We start from the raw sequence: 20,505 nt of genomic DNA, 5'->3' as shown, positions 1-20,505 counted from the left end.
AGTATCCTGGCAGCACTGCAAGGTGGTATTTACCATGACTTCCCTTTATACAAAGGGCTGGATTTCTGGCAACTCCTTCCCTGGGGCTGATTTCTAATACCTTTATGGCCAGAAACTTGCACAGCTGGGAGCTGGGGGCAGGGTTCAGATCCAGACCCAAGGTGTCAGTGGCGCTGTACACAAAAAGCTGGTCCCTATAAGAAATAAAGACCCGCCTGACCTGTGGTGGCGCAGTGGATAAAGCATCAACCTGGAAACGCTGAGGTTGCTGGTTCAAAACCCTGGGCTTGCCTGGTCAAAGCACATATGGGAGTTGATGCTTCCTGCTCCTCCCCCTTCTCTCTCTCTGTCTCTCTCTCACTCTCTCTCTCCCTTCTCTATAATGAATAAATTAAAAAAAGAAAAGAAAAGAAATAAAGACCCGAAACTACTCTGGCTACTTGGCATCTTGAGGGCATCACTATTTGCAGAAGATGTTTGAGGTTTAACCCAGATAAAAGGGGAAGTTGGAACCTTATCTGCCAACTCTACAATGAAATAAGGAAGGAAGCCCAATCTCCAGAGCTTCTTCCAGCAGGTGGTCAGGTGGTACAACAACCTGGCAGCAGGCCTGATCTTCCATTCATTACATCCCAGTAGGAAAGCGTCCCCAATGTGGAGTTCAGCAACATCCTGTCTCTAAGGGTAGCTAAGAAGGGGTTTATAGACCACCTTATCCAAGGTGACGAGAAACCTAGAAAGAAACTAGAGACATACCCTTGTATGACCACCACAGCCTAACCCACATCTTTGTGTGTAGAAGGTCCTCACACAGCCCTGTGGGTGCACTGCTTGGGTGGAACATGGGCATAATTTCATTCCTCACTGCTTCCTATGCTCAGAAATAATGCACAACATAGCCAACAGAGCTCCCCCATGCCCATAGTTCGGAGGCTAGAAGTAACTAGGCTCAAGGCAGAGTGTCAGAAAAGACAGCAAGTGTCACATCTGGATCAGACCAAATCAAAGGCAGCGTTTTCACACTCCTCTTTGTGCTGGGGCATCAGTCTGTGCCAGGCTAGCTGAGGGCAGAAGTGTTAAGAGGAGCAAGCAAGAGGGGACATGGTGTCAGTACTGACACTCAAGCCAGCCATGTCCTAACCTCATTTTCACACAGACACTGAGACCCAACCCATTCCCGTCATCGGGCTCAGTCACCACCACCTGCCTCTGAGGAGAATTACTAAGAGCAATCCAGGCTCTCTTGTTCTGAGTGTATCTGGAGGTCCAACAGTGATGGGAGGTGAGAAAATGGGTTGAGCAGTGTGACCACCAATGAAGGGTTCCAAAAGAATAGGGGAAAACTTGCAAATCAGGGTGGGTTGGTTCCTAATAAAAGAGGAATGGAACCACACCCCTCTTACCACTTCTCCAAACATAAAGTAACAGATAAAATGTAAAAAAGGAGATGTTTAAAAGTGGACTCTAAAGCAAGATAATGATCTTCTTGGACCCAGCTGACTTCAATCCGGGGATTTATGGTGACTAAGATGCTCCACATGGCAGTGCCCTGAGCCAGGCTCACTGTGAGAAAGCAGGGCTGGACCAGTATCACCTGCTCACCCTACCCATGAGGAGACAACTACTTCAGCTGTTGCCAGAGGTTAAGTCCCCTGTGAAGCTGCAAACCCAGGAGGAGACCAACACAGTCCTGAGATCAAGCTGACCTGAACAAGGAGCTGAGCAGGGCGGCCCTTGAATGAACGCAAGGACCAGGCCTGTGACCTGTTCAGTAGCGCAAAGGGCAGGACTCTCCCACCATCCATGTGATACCTGGTCTGAACAGGGTTGCAGGAGTCTTGAGGTAGAGACCACCAAGGAGGGATGAGTGAAGAAGGAAGGAAAGAGAAAGTGAGAATCTCTCAATAAAAAAGACAACCAAGAAAAGTGAATCAACATTGCAAATGCAATAAAAATAATAGAATATCCAAAAAGTGTTTATGCATTCTTGGGATTCTCACAAAAATAAAAGAAAGATTAACTTTAATTTAAAAACTGAAAAAACAATAGGCATATCTAATCAATTCCACAAGAGCAGAGTTAATGGAAGATAAGCAATATTCACAGGATTAGTGGCTAAATAATTTTCAATACCTGAAGATATTTAAGAATCCACAGTTTGAAAATACACTCTGAGGCAAAGTGAATCAATAAAAATAAATCTACAGCCATAGTGTGTAGTCAAACTATGGAACACTGTAAAAGTTCCTAGAGAAAGAAAGATATATTCCTATGAAGGAATGACAATTAGACTGACAATAGTTGTATCATTGGGAACAATCAATGCCAAAAGAAAATGGAGTAATACCTTCCACATACAGACAGAAAATAATTATCCGCCTTGACTTCTAAACCCAGATCTTCAGATATAATAGACTAAGGAAGCTTATCACCCAGGGATTCTCACTGAAAACAAACAAACAAACAAAAAACCTGAGAATGCACTGGAGCAATAACAATTACAGGACAATAAAAATACAAGCTGATAGAAATATAATAATGGCATATTTAATCCTTAACCATAATAATAACAATTATTTTTGTGGGTTTTTTTAAGTTGAAATAAAATCCTGGGCAACAATAAGAAGAAAGATGTGTGGAGTATCTGCATAAGGGAGGGAAGGAATGAAGAGATTCTTTTCTCAAACAGAAGAAAAGATACTGAATAAACATAAGCTTTAGATAAATTTTAAAAATGATGAGTATATGTATATATATATATGTGTGTGTATGTAGATTTTTTTTTTCAGCCACAGGAGGCTGAAAAAATAAAAATGAAAAGCGGGTGGCTGTGGCAGAAGTGTCCAGCTATCTACCAAAGATTTGTGTTCCTCTCATACAGTGAGGAATTGTTGCTGGGAGGTGGCTATCATGCTATGAACTATATTTCCCGGGCCCATCTTGCTTCTAGGTAATATCATGTGTCTAGTCCTCATGAACAAAATGCCAGGAGTAGTGATATAAATTACTTTCAGGCTGATGTGGTTAAAAAACAGGCGTGCCTTCTCTATCTCTTCATTCCCTTTCTATGGTGACCTTAGAACCCACATGTTGGGAGTGACAGAGTCACAAAATGGAAGGAGCCTGGATTCCTGAATGACTGTGTGGGGCAGACCACCCCTCCCCACACAACTGGATCTTACACAACAAAATATATATTTCTTTTTTTTTTTTTTTTTTGACACTCTTTCTGATGAAAGGCAGTGTCTTTCTTTTTTCTTTTTTTTTTTAGAGAGGAAAGAGAGAGGGAGAGAAGGGAGGAGGAGCTGGAAGCATCAACTCCTATATGTGCCTTGACCAGGCAAGCCCAGGGTTTTGAACCGGCGACCTCAGCATTTCCAGGCCGACGCTTTATCCCCTGCACCACCACAGGTCAAAATATATATTTCTACTGTGTTAAATCACTGATATTTCTTGGTTCATGTGTGTTGGTCAAATAAGTTTTAAAATATGATATATATGTTTGCTTGCTTATAGTTTGCATTGGGTGTGGGGGACAGGCTGTAAGCAGGCCCACTTTTGCAGTGCTGGTCAACCTGGTCCCTCCCGCCCACTAGTGGGCATTCCAGCTTTCATGGTGGGCCAATTGCAGCGCCCTTTGGTTGCTCCACTACTGCCCACCATGAAAGCTGGAATGCCCACTAGTGGGCAGGAGGGACCAGGTTGACTAGCACTGCAAAAGTGGGCGGTTTTTATAAAAAGGTTCGCCATCATGGGCCTAAGGTTTAGTTTTAAGACTAAGCTTTTCCTCACACCCTTGACTGATTGCATCATGTGGGTGGTGCACTCTCATGAGGAATTCCATTATGCCTCAGATAAGTGACTTTGTATCAGAGACTTCCTTTTTTGTATAGTGGATTAAAGGTTTTCATTTCTACACTATAAAATGGGGCAGACTGGGAGCTTGTTCTCTCTTGGTTCCTGAGATTAGCATTAGAGAGGAGAGCAGAGAAAGGCCACATGGAGGAGGCCAGGAGAAGCAGCCAAGATGGCGGAGTGCTGAAGGAGAAGCCAGTTTGTGCAGAGAGAAGGAGATGAGAAACAGAGGTGAATAAGGCTGGTGAGGTACAAACCTTTGATCCTAGGAAAACTCGGATAAGTCAGTAGCTTTGTGAGCACTGAATGAGTGGGTTTTGGAGCCCAGTGTGTGTTTTTACTTGCCCATCAGGTGCAAGCTAGGATTAAAGCTAATGGCCCACCAGTTTTTGGCTCTGTTGTTTCATTACCATCTGTCCAAATCTAATGTGAACCTGCACTGGCCAGGCGGCTGTGATGGTGGCCATGGCTACTAGCTTTACAATGTGTAACCTCAATTAGCACTGCTGTAAGTAATTCAGATGGTAAACAGAAAACACAAAATACAATGGTAGAAATAAATCCAGATTATTATCAATCACAAAATTATAAATGGATTAAGCCGAGTGGTTGACACACTATACCTGGCAAGCAAATCTGGCCATGCCCATTCATTTCTGTATTGTCAGTGTCTATTTCTGAGTAATTACAAGAGAGACTGTATGGCCCAGAGAGCCAAAAATATTAACTATCTCACCCTTTAGAAGAAACGGTTGCTGATCCCTGGATTAAACTACTTATTAAAAAGGGAAAAGAGAGTGGGTCAATTTTTTTAAGAAATGCAAACAAGCCTTGACCAGTTGGCTCAGCAGTAAAGTGTCAGTCCGGCATTTGGAAGTCCTAGGTTTGATTCCCAGCGACACAAGAGAAGCACCCATCTGCTTCTCTACCCTTCCCCCTCTCCTTCCTCTCTCTCTTTTCCCTTCTGGCAGCCAAGGCTCCATTGGAGCAAAGTTGTCCCGGGTGCTGAGGAAAGCTCCATGGCCTCCGCCCTCAGGCGCTAGAATGGCTCCTGCTGCAACGGAGCAACACCCCAAATGGGCAGAGCATCGCCCCCTGGTGGGCATGCCAGGTGGGTCCCAGTCCAGCACATGTGAGAGTCTTGTCTGACTGCCTCCCTGCTTCTAACTTTGAAAAAATACCAAAAAAAAAAAAAAGAAAAGAAAACTATGTTATTTATAAGAAAATAACTTTTAAAAGGTTTGAAAATAAAGATATGGCTAGCAAATATTAAAAAAAAAACATACTTAGGAAGAGTAATATCAGACAATATAAAAATTAATGCTGCAGCATTAGCAGAGATAGAGTTACACTATCTAAAGTTAGAAACATCCTGAGAAGATATAACAATCTTGAACTTGTAAGCATATATTTATATGAAGCAAAAGTGATAGAATCGCAATACCTTTTTCAGAACTAAAAATACAAACTTACATTTTACCACAAATCTTTCAAAAACTAATAAATCAAGGCAATAAATTTTAGTTATATTAAAGAAGAAGCAATTAGGAGATTTGAAAGCTATGATTCCCAGTGGAAAATGGGCAGCGGTTTTAGAACCACCCGAGAAACTTCTCAAATGCCCACCTTGCCTAGAGAGGAGAAAAGGGAGAAATCCTTTCAGAACTAATTTATTACACCTCTGTTATTGTCAGAAAGAGGGGTATCCCTTAGGGCAGTTATGCTGTAGTGGAAAGAGGCTGAGAATTGTCTTCCTCAAGGTGGCAGACAGTGGCTAACCTCAATGACAAGTGCTCTGAAAAGAAACATGTTGACTTATCAAGTACTTAAACCATTTCCAACTTGAGCTTCTCCTTAACTACAAGAGACATCAAAGAACTGGAATAAGAAGAGCAAAAGATTTGCTATGCGAAAGACCAGCTATCTAACGCTCTTGAATCTCTAGGTAATTATTTCTAATTTTCAAAACATGCCAGAGTTTTGTCTTAGTAGATTCAGATTAAGTAAGTATACAACATCTTAGGACAAGTAATATTTTTTAATATTGACTATATTTTTACTTAAAATTTTGGCTGCCTGTGTCTAGAAAAACTTTACCAATAAATATATTGAAAGGTGCTGCTTCTAAAAGTTCAAGGTCAAAGTTCATTGAGTAAAAGAAATCCAATTTAATCTAAGAAAACCACCAAAGGGAAGTTTAACTCTGATAAAACCGAAGAATGTAAGTCTGCATCCAATCAGTTCATCAGTCCATTTGGTTTCCTCTCTGGCCCTTGCCAGTGGAAAGGGATTTATAATAATGTAGTCAGTGTATCAAAATTTCCCATTAACAAAGTAATTCTACATCTATAAAAGTTTATAATGAATAGATTTTGAGAATATATACTCAAATGTAAGAGTAAAAAAGTTATGCCTAAATAATGGACTGTAGGCACTGTTAATGGACTGTTAAGATACTAAAAAATACAATTTTGGAATAATAAAGAGCACAGTTTATAAGAAACATAAAATAGTAGGGACAGAAGTTCAATTCTGATATGGGTGACTGAAAAATCACTACATACATACATACACACACACACACACAAACACACACGCACATATATATATATTTTGGGGGGGGGGTATTTTTCCGGTTGGAAGCAGGGAGGCAGTCAGACAGACTCCTGCATGTACCCAACCAGGATCCACTTGGCATGCCCACCAGGGGGCAATGCTCTGCCCATCTGAGGCGTTGCTCTGTTGTGGCTGGAGCCATTCTAGCACCTGAGGCAGAGGCCATGGAGCCATCCTCAGTACCCGGGCCAACTTTGCTCCAATGGAGCCTTGGCTGCAGGAGGGGAAGAGAGACGGAGAGGAAGGAGAGGGGGAGGGGTGGAGAAGCAGATGGGCGCTTCTGTGTGCCCTGACTAGGAATAGAACCCAAGACTTCCACATATCAGGCAGATGCTCTACTGATGAGCCTACCAGCCAAGGCTACTTATTCTTGAGTAGGTGAGTGATGTGGTGAAAATGACATTTGTACAAAATGAGAGTCAATATATGAAAAAAGGTGAGAGCAGGAAGAGAAAAACGAAAAGACTTTTGGATAGTTCAGGTGTGAGTTTGTGAGGATGGGGATTTTAGAGGGGTGGCCTTGAGATTGACATGTAATGTAAATGAAGACTAGGGTGGAAGAGCCAACCAGACTTAGTGGATGACTAGATGAGAGAGAGAAAAAAAGATGGAGGAGGAAAGAAGAAGAAGATGGAAGAACAAAGACTCTGCTGATTATATATGTCATAATTAGGCATTATGACAGGGAAGACAAACCTGTATCTCTTCTGAAAGTGAGCTTTAGGCTCACTGAATTCAAGATAAAAGATGAAGATCAAAGGTAAAAATTAGGCCAGCAATTAGAGAGTACAGTAATACTCTACAGAGCTCTACATCAGATTTCCCTGGTTGCCTATTAAAATGCAGATTCCAGGGCTCCTCTCCAGTCCTACTAAATCACAAAATCACACTCCCAGGAATATGGATTAAATGAGTTCAGAGGAGGTAAACATCCTCCACTAAGTCAGAGGTAAGATATAGACCAAACCCCAAATGGCTGAGCTTACCCAAAGTTACTGACGAGGAAAGCAGGATCCAAGCACTAAGGCTTGGGGTTTTCAACAACTATGAGTCATAACAAAGAGAAGCCAGTGAAGGATGCAGAAAAAAAGCAGTTTGTGTGTTTAGCCATGAACCAGAATTATACATTAGCACAAGGATGAGGAAGTTTTTGGTGAAAACACTATTGGGTGCTTGGATGATTTTTTTTCTTTCTCTCTGAAGTCCTGGATAATTACATTTGGACTCTTAGGGCTGTTGATAGCATTGTAGACAAAACCAATAGGCTAATAGTAGGTAAAAAGTAGATACTGTAAGGTATTTTTCCCCCCGCTGAGGAAGAAGGAAGGGGCGTAGCCACAAAGTGTGGAATAGTAAAAGCTTTATCTAGTACAGCGCATCCCACCCAACGATGTTCCCTGGTCTCGGGGACAGAGGCCAGGGAAATCGCATGGGGTGACCCCCGTGGGGAATATTTAAAGAGTCTGTAGGATGGTCGAGCTAATATGATGTGGTGAAATCTCACTGGCTGACAGACAGTTGCTCTTTTCCAAGGGACAAGGGACTCCTGGGAAGTTTCTTTCGGTGTGCTCCAGCCAAAGTTCCTGAGTCTGGGTTCCTCACATGACCTTCCCCCATTGCTGACCACCTTACATTCCAATCTTTTGTGTTAATTAGGGGTGCCACTTATTCATCTGGCTACTTCCTGCTGATTAGGGGCATCATGGGGAGGGAGAGAGCGGCAGGTGGTGGCTTTGAGGGGAGTAGGGAGGAATATCTGTTAGACTGTGACTGGAGAAACTTCACGGATGCAGTCCTGTAAGGATTTTTTTTTTTAAAAAAAGAGAAGTAATAGGGTCCAGCCTTTTGGTGAGCCGGAGATGGGTAAGGGCCAGCAAACTTGGGCAAAACTGTATGCCAGGAGTGACATATGAAGGGGGAAAATTGTATGTCAGGAGTGGCGTAAGAAGGGGAAAGGAAGGGGTCCCATCCACTCTCATAACCGAGACCTGTGAGAGAACTAGCAGTCCAGAGTGTGATGGCAAAACAGAGAAGGTAGCTCCTGTGTCCACAAGAAATGAGATGGACTTACCCTGGGTTCAGCGTGGGTGAGGATGATCTGGGTCTCCGAGTCCAGGCCGTGTCAGTCATTCATGATGTCTAGGAGTTTGAGAGATGGGCCTGTCTGGCTGGCTTGGCCTCTCATCTGAGTCCTTGTCCTCCACGTAGAGATGCTGAGGAAAAGCCTGTTGCCCAAAGGGGTAATCACTCTACCAGTGACCGGACTGCTTGCAGTTAGAGCAGGGTTCAGTGGGCAGCCGCATGCTGGGGCCCTGCCAGGACCAATGACCCTTCTTGCCACATTTAAAGCAAGCTGCTGGTGGGATTCCTCTTTGTGGCTTGGACTTGGGTCGGGCACTTCCTGTGCCTTGCCCCTGTTGCTCTGCCAGCCTCAGGGCTGCCACAAGAGTCTGGGTTTGGAGCGTTACCTTCTGCTGCATGCAGGTCTGGCAAACAGCCTTGGCCTTTTCCTACTAGTCGCAATTATTAAAAACTTTAAATGCCATGTTCACAGGTCCTGGATAGGGGTTTGAGGGTTGAGAATAAGAGAAGGGGGTTCCTGGGGAGCCTGGCATCCAGATCCGGCCAGAAACACTGGAGCCAGAGGCAGGACAGGGCCAGGCCTTCCTATAAGAAGATTAGGGTTGGGTGTCCTGCAAACCGGTGTAAGGGCCATGACAGGCTGAGAATGGCCTGGCAGAGGAGGGGCTTAAGAACACAGTGGAGAAAGGAAGGGCCCCTGGCCAGCAGAGGAGGAGAAGAAAGAGAGACTGGTATTTGCAGGTGAATGAGAAACAGGATTCTGCAAAGGGAGGGGAGGGGGCTCTTGAAGGGAAGAGATCCGCAGAGGGATCAGAGAGGGGTCCAGAGAGAGGGGCGCCCCTGGAGGTCAGGCAGGAGGGGGAGAGAGTTGGGGTTTGGCAGAGAAGGAAAGATTAGAAGCGGAGGTTTTAGGTGAGGTTTCTCTGGCCAAAAAAGCGCCTGCGCCATGTAGCAGGTGGCACAGAGATTAGGATGGGAGTGCGAATAACTAGAAGCCCTGAATGTAAAGGATCTCCAACCAGTTCCCAGTTCTTTTGGTGATAAATTGGTGAGGGTGTTAAAACTGAGAGTCCCTTCAGGAGGCTACCTGGTTCTATTCTCCAGTGGGTTCTGTGGCCTGGCCACAGTGGAGAAGAACAGTTTCTTCTTCTTTAGGGAGGGAGGGATTTTGGATAAGGCTACTCCAGGAGTGTTTTTGGATTAGGTTTAGATTCCTGTGCCCCCATAGCTGTCCTCAGTCCTCGGAGTGGTCAGAGATGAGAATTGGCGTCCCACAACTCACGTTCTGGCCACTGGATGGATAAGTAAAGTGGATGTGCTCGGGATGTCTCCATGGGCACACACGCACTCGGAACAAAACAGAAAAGAGGTCCCTGATGCAGCTGCAGTTTCAGACAGGGAGTCACCGCGGAAAGAACTGAGAGGAGGCTGGAGGCACTTACCACACCGTGCGCCGAAGTGGGTGGAAGGTCAGAGGTCCTGGTTCTTTCTCGCAGGGGAAGGAGAGAGGAGCGGTCCTTGCGGACTTCTGACTCCTCCCAGGTTTTGGCACCAAATGTAAGATATTTTGCCCCTTCGAGGAAGAAGGAAGGGGTGTAGCCACAAAGTGTGGAATAGTAAAAGCTTTATTTAGTACAGCGCATCCCACCCGACAATGTTCCCTGGTCCTGGAAACAGAAGCCAGGGAAGTTGCATGAGGTGACCCACGTGGGGAATATTTAAAGGGTCTGTAGGGTGGTCGAGCTAATATGATGTGGTGAAATCTCACTGGCTGATGGACAGTCGCTCTTTTCCAAGGGACAAGGGACTCCTGGGAAGTTTCTTTTGGTGCACATGAGTGTGGGTGGCTCCAGCCAAAGTTCCTGGGTCTGGGTTCCTCACATGACCTTCCCCCATTGCTGACCACTTTACAGATACAAGTAGTATAACTTGTAAGTTTTAACTTCCTCAAAGTGTAACATATTTTCTCCCTCTCATTTTCATCATTTATTTAATAACAATAACCCAAATGTACATAGCTCTGGGATTTAAAAAAATGATTAGGAATGTTTAAACAGGTAGGTGCCTAATATTTTAAGCCTTTGAGGGGACAAAGGTCATCGGCTTTAAGTGTGCTTTTCCTCCTATTTACATTATTTCCTTTCCAATATCTTTAAATCTCCTAGTTTCCAAGGTAACACCCAATGGATACTGGGTTGCATTCTCAGTTTAAGAGTTGTAGGCAGATGCTCTTCAGGATGTAGTGAGGGCCTGTGATGCAAATACCCAAATGCTTTTCTTGAATTAATAAGTAAAAATATTCAAACTGCAGACCTTAAGCTAAGAAAGCTTTTCATGGCAACAACAGCTATTTACACACTTGCAGAGCTTTGCAATGCACAAGATACTTTCCCAAGCATTTCTCATAGATCAGGGGTCGGGAACCTTTTTGGCTGAGAGAGCCATGAACAACACATATTTTAAAATGTAATTCTGTGAGAGCCATACAATATGTTTAACACTAAATACAAGTAAATGTGTGCATTTTATGTAAGACCAACACTTTTAAAGTACAATAAGTCTCTGAATTCTTTTTAATAACATTGTTATGCTGTTGCTAACCAATGATGAATAAAGTACTTCTTACCATTAATGGGACTTCTGGTGCTGCATGGTTTTGCTGATGGCTTTGTAGGCTGGTTGATACGTGGTGAGGTTAAGCTTCATGCAGGCGTTGAGACTTCCATCCATTAAACGTTCTTTAGATGTGAGAAAGACTGCTCACATGCATACGTACAGCCAACCATTGTCAGTACAGCAATACTCACATGCTGCAGTGTGTGGCATGAGATAGGAAGCGCATTCCAAGTTTTGACAATCAACTGGTCCGCAGGTTGAAGTTTTTTCATTTCTCCCCACTTGTGTTTGCCCGCCAACTCTGCTTGCTGTCATGCAAGCCTTTCCAAATCTTCATTCAGTGACTTGAACTTATTCACCCACATGTCTGAGGCCTTCAGGCCATCAGCTTGTAGCTCAAAATCTCTGATGGAGACACCGAGGATGTAACTCAGGTTGGCACTGTCCACTGCACACTCGTGTGGATGGGTGATGAACTTAAAAAGACGAGTGCACTCACAAAATTCTCCAAAGCATGCTTTGAATGACTGCAGGAGATTAGATGTGAAGCCCACTAGCTGCTGGAGATCGAGATGTTGAGCAGGGTCACTTTCTGTGCACGCATCTTTAAACTTTTCCAGTTTTTCAAAGTGTAGTAAATGACCTGTTTCAATGTCGGCAATGGAGAGTTCCAGCTTGTTTTCAAATGCAAACACTGCTTGTTGAAGAGATAAGACTGTATTTCCAATGCCTTGCATTTTCACATTGAGTTGGTTCAGATGTTTAGTTATGTCCACAAAATAGTAGAACTTCAGGAGCCACTCAGTGTTAGCTAACTCAGCATGCTCAATGTTTTTCATTTCTTTTTTTTTTCTTCTTTTTAATTCATTTTCAGAGAGGAGAGAGAGAGAGAGAAACAGAGAGAGAGAAGGGGGGAGGAGCTGGAAGCATCAACTCCCATATGTGCCTTGACCAGGCAAGCCCAGGGTTTCGAACTGGCAACCTCAGCATTTCCAGGTCGATGCTTTATCCACTGCGCCACCACAGGTCAGGTCGATGTTTTTCATTTCAAGAAAAGTCTGGATTTTTCTCAGACAAGCTGTGAAATGGTTGAGCACCTTCCTTCTTGACAACCAACGCACATTGCTGTGCAGAAGCAGACCAGGATAATTATTCCCAACTTCATCCAGCAGTGTTTTAAACTGGCAACCATTTAAAGCTCGGGCAACAATAAAGTTGACCACCCGAATGACCAATGACATCACCTCACCAGCTGCTCGCCACACATCTGAGCACAAAGCGCCTCCTGATGTATTGTAGGATGCAGTAAAAACTTAGGATGGGTCTCTTTTCATGTTCATGAAGAAGTGCTACGAATCCTCTGTTTTTCCCCACCATGCACGGAGCACCATCAGTACACACCGAAATAAGTTTATCCATCGGTAGATTTTTTTCTTTAGTGAACTCAGTGAAAGACTTGAATAAATCCTCCCCTCTTGTCTCTTTCATAGGCAAAACAGCAAGTCTTTCCTCACGTAGCAGCGTGTCACCAACAGCATTCCTTGCAATCACGCTGAACTAGGATAAATGGCTTACGTCTGTTGACTCATCCAAAGTGAGAGAAAAGAATGGTGCTGAATTTATGTCCTTCACTTGTGTTGCCTCAATTTGATTTGCCATCCTGATGGTACGATCGTGAACAGCTCTTGCTGACAGAGGCATATCTTTTATTCATTTGATTATTTTGTCTTTATCCAAAAAATCATCAAAAAGTTCACTGGCAACATCAGACATGAATGTTTTGGCATACTCCCCATCTGTGAATGGCTTTCCATTTTTCACAATTGCTAAAGCACTAGCAAAGCTAGTCGAATTCCAGTCACCTTGTTGGGTCCAAACATGGAGTTGCTGCTGACTAGCTTGCACTCTGCACAGTAGCTCTTGACATGCTTTCTTCCTGCTGTTCCCCGCTGGATATTTCGATTCAAATGTAGTGTGGCATGTGTCAAAGTGCTGCTTTATATTTGACCTTTTCATCGATGCAATTTTATCATTGCATATTAGACACACTGCAGAACCTGCTCTCTCCACAAAGGTGAATTCCTCTGTCCATTCCAAAAATACGATACTCCTCATCTTTTTTTTTTTTAGCCATCTTCTTTGTCAAAAAGGTTTCTGCAATTAGCTAGGTGACTACTTGATTAAAAGGAGGGAAGTTTACTTCTTGACCTCACAACGACCCGTGTACATTAAGCATTTTCCAACAAAACTTTGGTGTTGTCCCAGAGGTCAGCTTTGATTGGCTCTAGCCACCCGCAACCATGAATATGAGTGGTAGGAAAATAATGGATTGTAATACAGGAGAATATTTTATATTTTTCACGTTATTATTTCTTTTATTAAAGACTTGTCTGTGAGCCAGATGCAGCCATCAAAAGAGCCACACCTAGCTCACGAGCCATAGGTTCCCTAACCCTGTCATAGATCCTTCTGTTGACCCTCAAAAAGCAAATGCAGCAGATATTATTATTATCCCTATTCCATAAGAGGGTGTGGGTTGTCCAAGAGGTGGAACTGGGATTTAAATTCTGACCGTAAGACCTAGGGATCTATGCAGAATATCCAAAACACATAATTAACTAAAAAGTTATATTTTTTCCCCTTCAGAAATACATCTGAGAGGAAGATTTGTTTGATGAATGTTTTATTTGCAGTGATATATTATCAAATATTTCAATAAGGATAGCTTCAGTTTTTCTGGTGGACCTGAAGCTTAAATTTCCTGGCAAAACAATAACTTTCAGTGCCTGACCTGTGGTGGTGCAGTGGTTAAAGTGTCGACCTGGAATGCTGGGGTCGCGGGTTAGAAACCCTGGACCTGCCTGGTTAAGACACAAATGGGAGTTGATGCTCCCTGCTCCTCCCCATCTTCTCTCTGTCTCTCTCTCTTTAAAATGAGTACATTTTTTAAAAGTGAGAATAAAAGGCAAGGACAATAACTTTCAGTTGTGTGAATGAATAGAGTTGGTAGAGGCAGGTGAAATCACAGTGTAGATAGAGATATAAAATGTAAATGCTTGGCCCTGGCCAATTGGCTCAGTGGTAGAGCGTCGGCCTGGCGTGCAGAAGTCCTGGGTTCGATTCCCGGCCAGGGCACACAGGAGAAGCGCCCATCTGCTTCTCCACCCCTCCCCCTCTCCTTCCTCTCTGTCTCTCTCTTCCCCTCCCACAGCCGAGGCTCCATTGGAGCAAAGATGGCCCGGGCGCTGGGGATGGTTCCTTGGCCTCTGCCCCAGGTGCTAGAGTGGCTCTGGTCACAACAGAGTGACGCCCCGGAGTGGCAGAGCATCGCCCCCTGGTGGGCAGAGCGTCGCCCCTGGTGGGCGTGCCGGGTGGATCCCGGTAGGGCGCATGCGGGAGTCTGTCTCTCCCCGTTTCCAGCTTCAGAAATATACAAAAAAAAAAAAAAGTAAATGCTTTATGCAGCTGGGGTCTTGGTATACAAACCAAACTCCTACTTACTTTATATTCCAGAAATATACAGAGCCACTGTTAGAAGCAGTGAGACTGGCCCAGAGAGTCATTCTTATATGAAACTTATATTTTTCATAAGCAAGTATTGAGTAGAAATGATACTAGCTTATTTGGTAAGTAAACCTGTATAAGTTTAGAAAAATATACACAAGTATAATCAAAATGTACATTTATATTACATGTAATAGTGATAAATCAAAGAAGACAGAGCTGTTTTCATTAAACCAAATAATTAAACTAGTTTGCCAAAGATTTACCTAAATGAGTTGAACTTAAAATCTTAAAACGTTTCTGGGATGGTTTCTTTTTAAAAACTTTTTAAATCTAGCACACTTAATATCTAGAAATTCTAAGTCCTCATTTTCTGATAATTATAGAAATATTATATTTATACAAGCACTTATATATCTCATAAGCCAAATAGAGCAAGGCTCCTTTAATTTAGTATATTTTATAGTTTAATTTGTCAAACATGTAGGAAAACATTACACATTCATACAATAAGAGGTAAAGACCTTTCTGAATTACAGATATACACAGTTTATAGCTTCAATTCTAAAATTTTAGTCAGGAGTCAGGAGTAAACAGAGAAGCGGACAAAAAAAATGTACTGGTTCCGATATCAGAGACTTGTTCTCCTTGGTGGCACACAACATCCTTAATTGATTTGAACGCAAATAGATGAACAACAGGCAAACAAGCAAAACTAACTAGTTTCTCTGTTGCCTCTCACCCAAGAGAGACTAGATCTCTACAAATTACTAATCTATTCCCAGAGCTCATCAAATGGTCAGCCCAGAACACCAAATACCCAGTCACTGCCACCAACAGTGGTCAATGACTTATTGCTGTAGACAAAACAAAGACAAATCACAAAATTAATAGAGAACAATATTAAAATTAGGAAAGCAGACAGTCAGTAAAGTTCTGTCATTTTGAGAGTCAAAAACAGTGTGTTCCATGGAGGAAAAAAGAAGGATGCTTACAAGCCTGAAGCAGACCTGTGAAGGCTGAGAGCTCACAGTAGAGCGAGACAGAGAAACAAAACAATTAAATCAGAACTTTCAGGGTGTATTTGGGCATCGGTATTTTAAAAAGCTCTCATGGTGATTACAACCTGCAGCCCAGTTGCAACTTCTGTTCCTTAGCTGCAATTCACCAATGTCACACCAGGCAAAGCTGGACATCAATGCTCTCGTTCTCAGGGACTCATCTGTTTCCTGTTTAAGAAGATGTGAGGATTTTGGTTGAGTTCTTCTTCTTTTTAATTAGAGCAAATTTCCTGAAGAGGCGATGATTTGTGGTTTTTGCGTGTTTCAACTGAGTCATATCATTGAATGTTCTCCCTTTATGTGAATTTAAAAAAAAGTTTTCACTTAACAGTGTGTGCTATTCTGTTGTGCAGTCAAATAAACAGAACCCAGAAGTGTGGTTGTAAAACAGCAGGATTGAAATCTTCATTCTTTTCTTTGACACATATTGTAAATAGTGTGACCTTATAATACTACAAGGTGCAGTATAATAATCAATGGATTTGGTCCCAGAAGATTGTAGGACCAGTGCCAGTACTACCCTGGAAAAATCACTATGCACTTAGCCTCCGTTTCCTTCTCTGAAAAACAAGATACAACATCTCTTTGGATCTAAAATGCCATTGAGTGGATGATGCACCACAGTTTTATATGCTACCTAAAAAAAATGGATAATTGTATCATTCCCCTGTTAATGTTAACAGTTGGAGTTATGATGACAACATGTATTGTAAGAGCCCAGATATTCCAGAACATAAAAATAAAAACTTTTTGTTAAAAAATCAGTAAGGGCCCTGGCCGGTTGGCTCAGTGGTAGAGCATCGGCCTGGCGTGCAGGAGTCCTGGGTTTGATTCCTGGCCAGGACACACAGAAGAAGGGCCCATCTGTTTCTCCACCCCTCCCCCTCTCCTTCCTCTCTGTCTCTCTCTTCTCCTCCCTCAGCCAAGGCTCCATTGGAGCAAAGTTGGCCCAGGCACTGAGGATGGCTCCATGGCCTCTGCTTCAGGCGCTAGAATGGCTCTGGTTGCAACAGAGTGACACCCCAGATGGGCAGAGCATCGCCCCCTGGTGGGCATGCCAGGTGTATCCCAGTTGGGCGCATGCGGAGGTCTTTCTGACTGCCTCCCGGTTCCAGCTTCAGAAAAATACAAAAAAATACACACACAAAAAAATTAGTAAGCTAAGAAAAATCTTTTAAATCAATCTCTCCTAAAGTCAATTTGTTTACAGTGTCTATTGGGACTTCTCATATGAGTCAAATTTTAACTCAGGATACAAAAAATTAACTGAAAAAAACAGCTATCTCATATGACCGCCAAAAGAGTTAATACACTATCTCCTTATAAGAAAGTGATTAGAGATTTACATATACTTAAGCAGTGTTAAGAGCAAGAATTGTTTTTGTCAAAATGCAAGCATTGACCCTTAAATATTGTTTAGTGTGGCAGAAGCCAATAGTGTTTTAATGTTGCAAATGTGTGATGTGATGACATGAATATAATTACAAAGGGAGTAAATATGTTCAGTTAGTAAAGTATGCAGTGTAGATGGGCGGGGTGCAGGTTAGGGGGAAAAAACAGGAGGACAAGACTGTAGGGGAACACATGAGTTTGAGGGGGAAAGACAACTGTGTACAAGAGAGAACAAGAGTAAGGAAATCCAAGACGTTACATTTTAATGTGCTTGCCTCTAGCACACTGTCCTACTGGATGAGGTTTTCAATAAATGTATAGCCTGACAGACAACAACATTCAGAAAATATCCAGAAAAGAAGCATCAGCTTACATTCATTCAGAGTTCAAACAGAGATGAGAGTAGGTGGAGTTCTTATTCTTATCTATTTGATTCTACACACGTGCAGCTAAAGTCTAGCCACTGCGCGAGAGGTGGAGACCCAGCACTCAGGGCGACCGGAAGTGACTCCAGAACTTCTTAGCAGTGAGGAGACAGCTGCTGGCTCACGTCACCAAACTGGGATGGAATGAGTGGTCCAAAGACTCAAACCACAGCGGTACTCTTCCTTCATTCGTTTCCTGGTCTTGTTTCCTCCGTTTCCTCCCCTGGAGCACAGAACCTGGACCCCCATCGCCTTCGGTTTACATCGTGATAGCTCAGGAGCCAAGCATTAAACAGCAACCAACAAACCGCTACCTGCACCCACCACGACTGTATTCTAAAATCATTAAGTGAAAGACTTGCAGGAAACTAACGGAGAGATCAGGCGGCGGACGTCACCCCCGGTCCCCGGACCTCGCCCCCCGGACCTCACCGCCTGAACCTCGCACCCCAAACCTCGCACCCCGGTCCCCAGACCTCGCCCCCCGGATCTCCCCGCCTGGACCTCGCACCCCAAACTCGCCCCCGGTCCCCGCCCCGCCCCCCCCCAGTCCCCAGACCTCGCCCCCGGACCTCACCGCCTGAACCTCGCACCCCAAACCTCGCCCCCCGGTCCCCAGACCTCGCCCCCCGGACCTCACCGCCTGAACCTCACACCCCAAACCTCGCCCCCGGTCCCCGCCCCGTTCCCGTCCCCCCCCCCCCCCGGTCCCCAGACCTCGCCCCCCGGATCTCGCCGCCTGGACCTCGCACCCCAAACCTCGCACCGCGACCTCTCCCGCGCCCCGCCCCCGGCCCCCGCGCCCCGCCCCGCCCGGGACCGCACGTGCTTACAGAGTTAGCCAGGCTCCACCTGGGCCCTTAGCTCTAACTAGGCGTTTTCAAGGGACATGGAAGGTAGAGAAGTTAAACAGCAGCATCAGGAAGAAATGGGCCACAGGCAAGAATGGTGACGCTCCACAGGGCACATACCCAGTTTGCCCACTAAATCAGTGGCGTGAAGAGAAATGGGGGAGCGATGGCATTAGAGAATAATAGAGGCTGAAGACAAGCAACCAAATACAGTCTGGGAAACGGGACTTTGCTTGAATTCTTGATAAACCAACAATAAAAGGTGTCTTTGAAACGATCAAAGAAATGTGAACGTACGGTGAATATTAGGTATATTAAGGAACTACCTTAACTTTTTGAGTTGTGATAATTAATGGTTAACTGATTATTTTCGTGTTTTCTGTTGTTTTTTTAAGATACTCATCAGAGGAAACTGAAGTGGGAAACGACTTTCGTAAAAGTATGGTGCTGTTCCGGCACCACGAATGCCTGAGAGTCCTCACTCCGGCTCTCCAAACCCTCGAAAGTGCCAGTCGCCGAGGCCTCGGCGTGCTTGGCGTCCCGGCATGCTCCGCGGACGCAGAGCGAACGACTGAGGACCCACATCCCGGCCTCGAGTCCAGCCAAGGGCTCCCTACCCAAGGTGCCCCGCACGCTCATTTGCATGTCCCACCCGACAGGTAAAACAGGCAGCTCAAGCGCAGCCTAACGATCCTAACCATCCACGTACCCACCTCATGAGATGAAGTCCTTGCATCGAATTCCCCGCCCCCCCAAACGTCCCGTGGTCGCAGGACGACAAGCAATTTACTCACCGTAAGTAACAGAGGACAATGCCTGTCGTGCCTTAAATGTGCTGTGGGTGTGCCTGCTGGCCCCTTCTAGTAACAAACTTACTGAAGTTGTGAACTACACGGAGGTTCGCCAAGTACTAGGTTTTCGTACATCTGTTTCAATGGGCGTCAGGAGTCCTCACGTGGGCCTCTGGAGAGGAAGCTGACAGGTCCCCTTTGGGCTTGTGCTCAGGCTCTACTGGACTCAAGAAACCTTCTATCTTCCTGCTTGAGGGGCAGCTGTACCTCCACCAACTTCCACCTTATTTTTATTGATTAAATTGGTTTGAGCAATGAACTTTTGACCGAATTTCCCATCATAGAATCTGTCCGTTTTAGATAAGCTGGCATTTGAGTGCTTTTTAAAGGCCAGATAAAAACAGGCGTACAAAACCGGTCTCAGACTTGTGAATGCAGATCTCAATGGGCCTGGCGCTCCCAGCCAGTTTTCAGTAGCTCTGCCACAGGCGCCAGCCAACATTGATCTCACCCCTCCACTCTTTGGTAACAGTCTCTGCCTCTGTGCAGTTCGCAGTCTGAGACAAGGTAATGCAGTCATATCTAAAACAGCTGAAGAATGTTAACAAAGTGGACACAACAAATGAACACTAATTTTATTCTTTTAGTAAAAATTCATTACCTTGAGTAACTCAATAGTTGAAATTATTAGGTAAGGATTCACTGAGCAATTTCTGTGCCAGGCAGTCTTGTAGCGAACAAAAGCCAACTCACCTGTACATTTGAGTTTTTGATTGAGACAAAACCATAAATCGATTTCAGAATAAGGTTTGTAAAAGACAAGTTAACACAATGGCATAAATAACCCAGGAATAGCTCGGCTTCGTTTTCATTTCACAGACTGCCTTACAAGAGTACTTTTATAGTAAAGAGTTGCAATTTTGCAGTTCAATGCAATACACGGTGTTCTGCCTCAGTTTCCCCTTTGGGCAAATGCACAAAATATGGAACGCTTCACGAATTTGCGTGTCATCCTTGCGCAGGGGCCATGCTAATCTTCTCTGTATCGTTCCAATTTTAGTATATGTGCTGCCGAAGCGAGCACGGTTCTCTCTGCGTTCGCAGCATATTTAAGGCGTGGCAAACATTATTCTATCTTACTTATGGTGAGTAAATTGCGTGTCTTCTCACGACTTAGAAACGTTTAGGGGGGATTCGATGCAAGAAGGTTATTTCATGAGGTGAGCACGTTGATTGTTAGGATCTCTAAACTGCGCTTGAGCTGCCTGGTTTACCTGTCGGGTGGGACATGCAAATGAGCGCGCGGGGCAGC

At 44.2% G+C, this 20,505-nt stretch overlaps 1 non-coding gene across 1 annotated transcript; it reads right to left on the bottom strand.

Annotated features, from left to right (window-relative positions):
- Nucleotides 1-20,170: 20,170 nt before the first annotated feature.
- Nucleotides 20,171-20,277, bottom strand: LOC136336898 (U6 spliceosomal RNA). Its single transcript, XR_010731634.1, has one exon. It is a non-coding gene; the product is annotated as a U6 spliceosomal RNA (small nuclear RNA).
- Between the last annotated feature and the right edge of the window lie 228 nt (nucleotides 20,278-20,505).

Source organism: Saccopteryx bilineata, chromosome 4 (genome assembly GCF_036850765.1).
Source record: "Saccopteryx bilineata isolate mSacBil1 chromosome 4, mSacBil1_pri_phased_curated, whole genome shotgun sequence".
NCBI classification, from domain to species: Eukaryota; Metazoa; Chordata; class Mammalia; order Chiroptera; family Emballonuridae; genus Saccopteryx; species Saccopteryx bilineata.
This window is presented reverse-complemented; position numbering and strand designations above follow the sequence as displayed.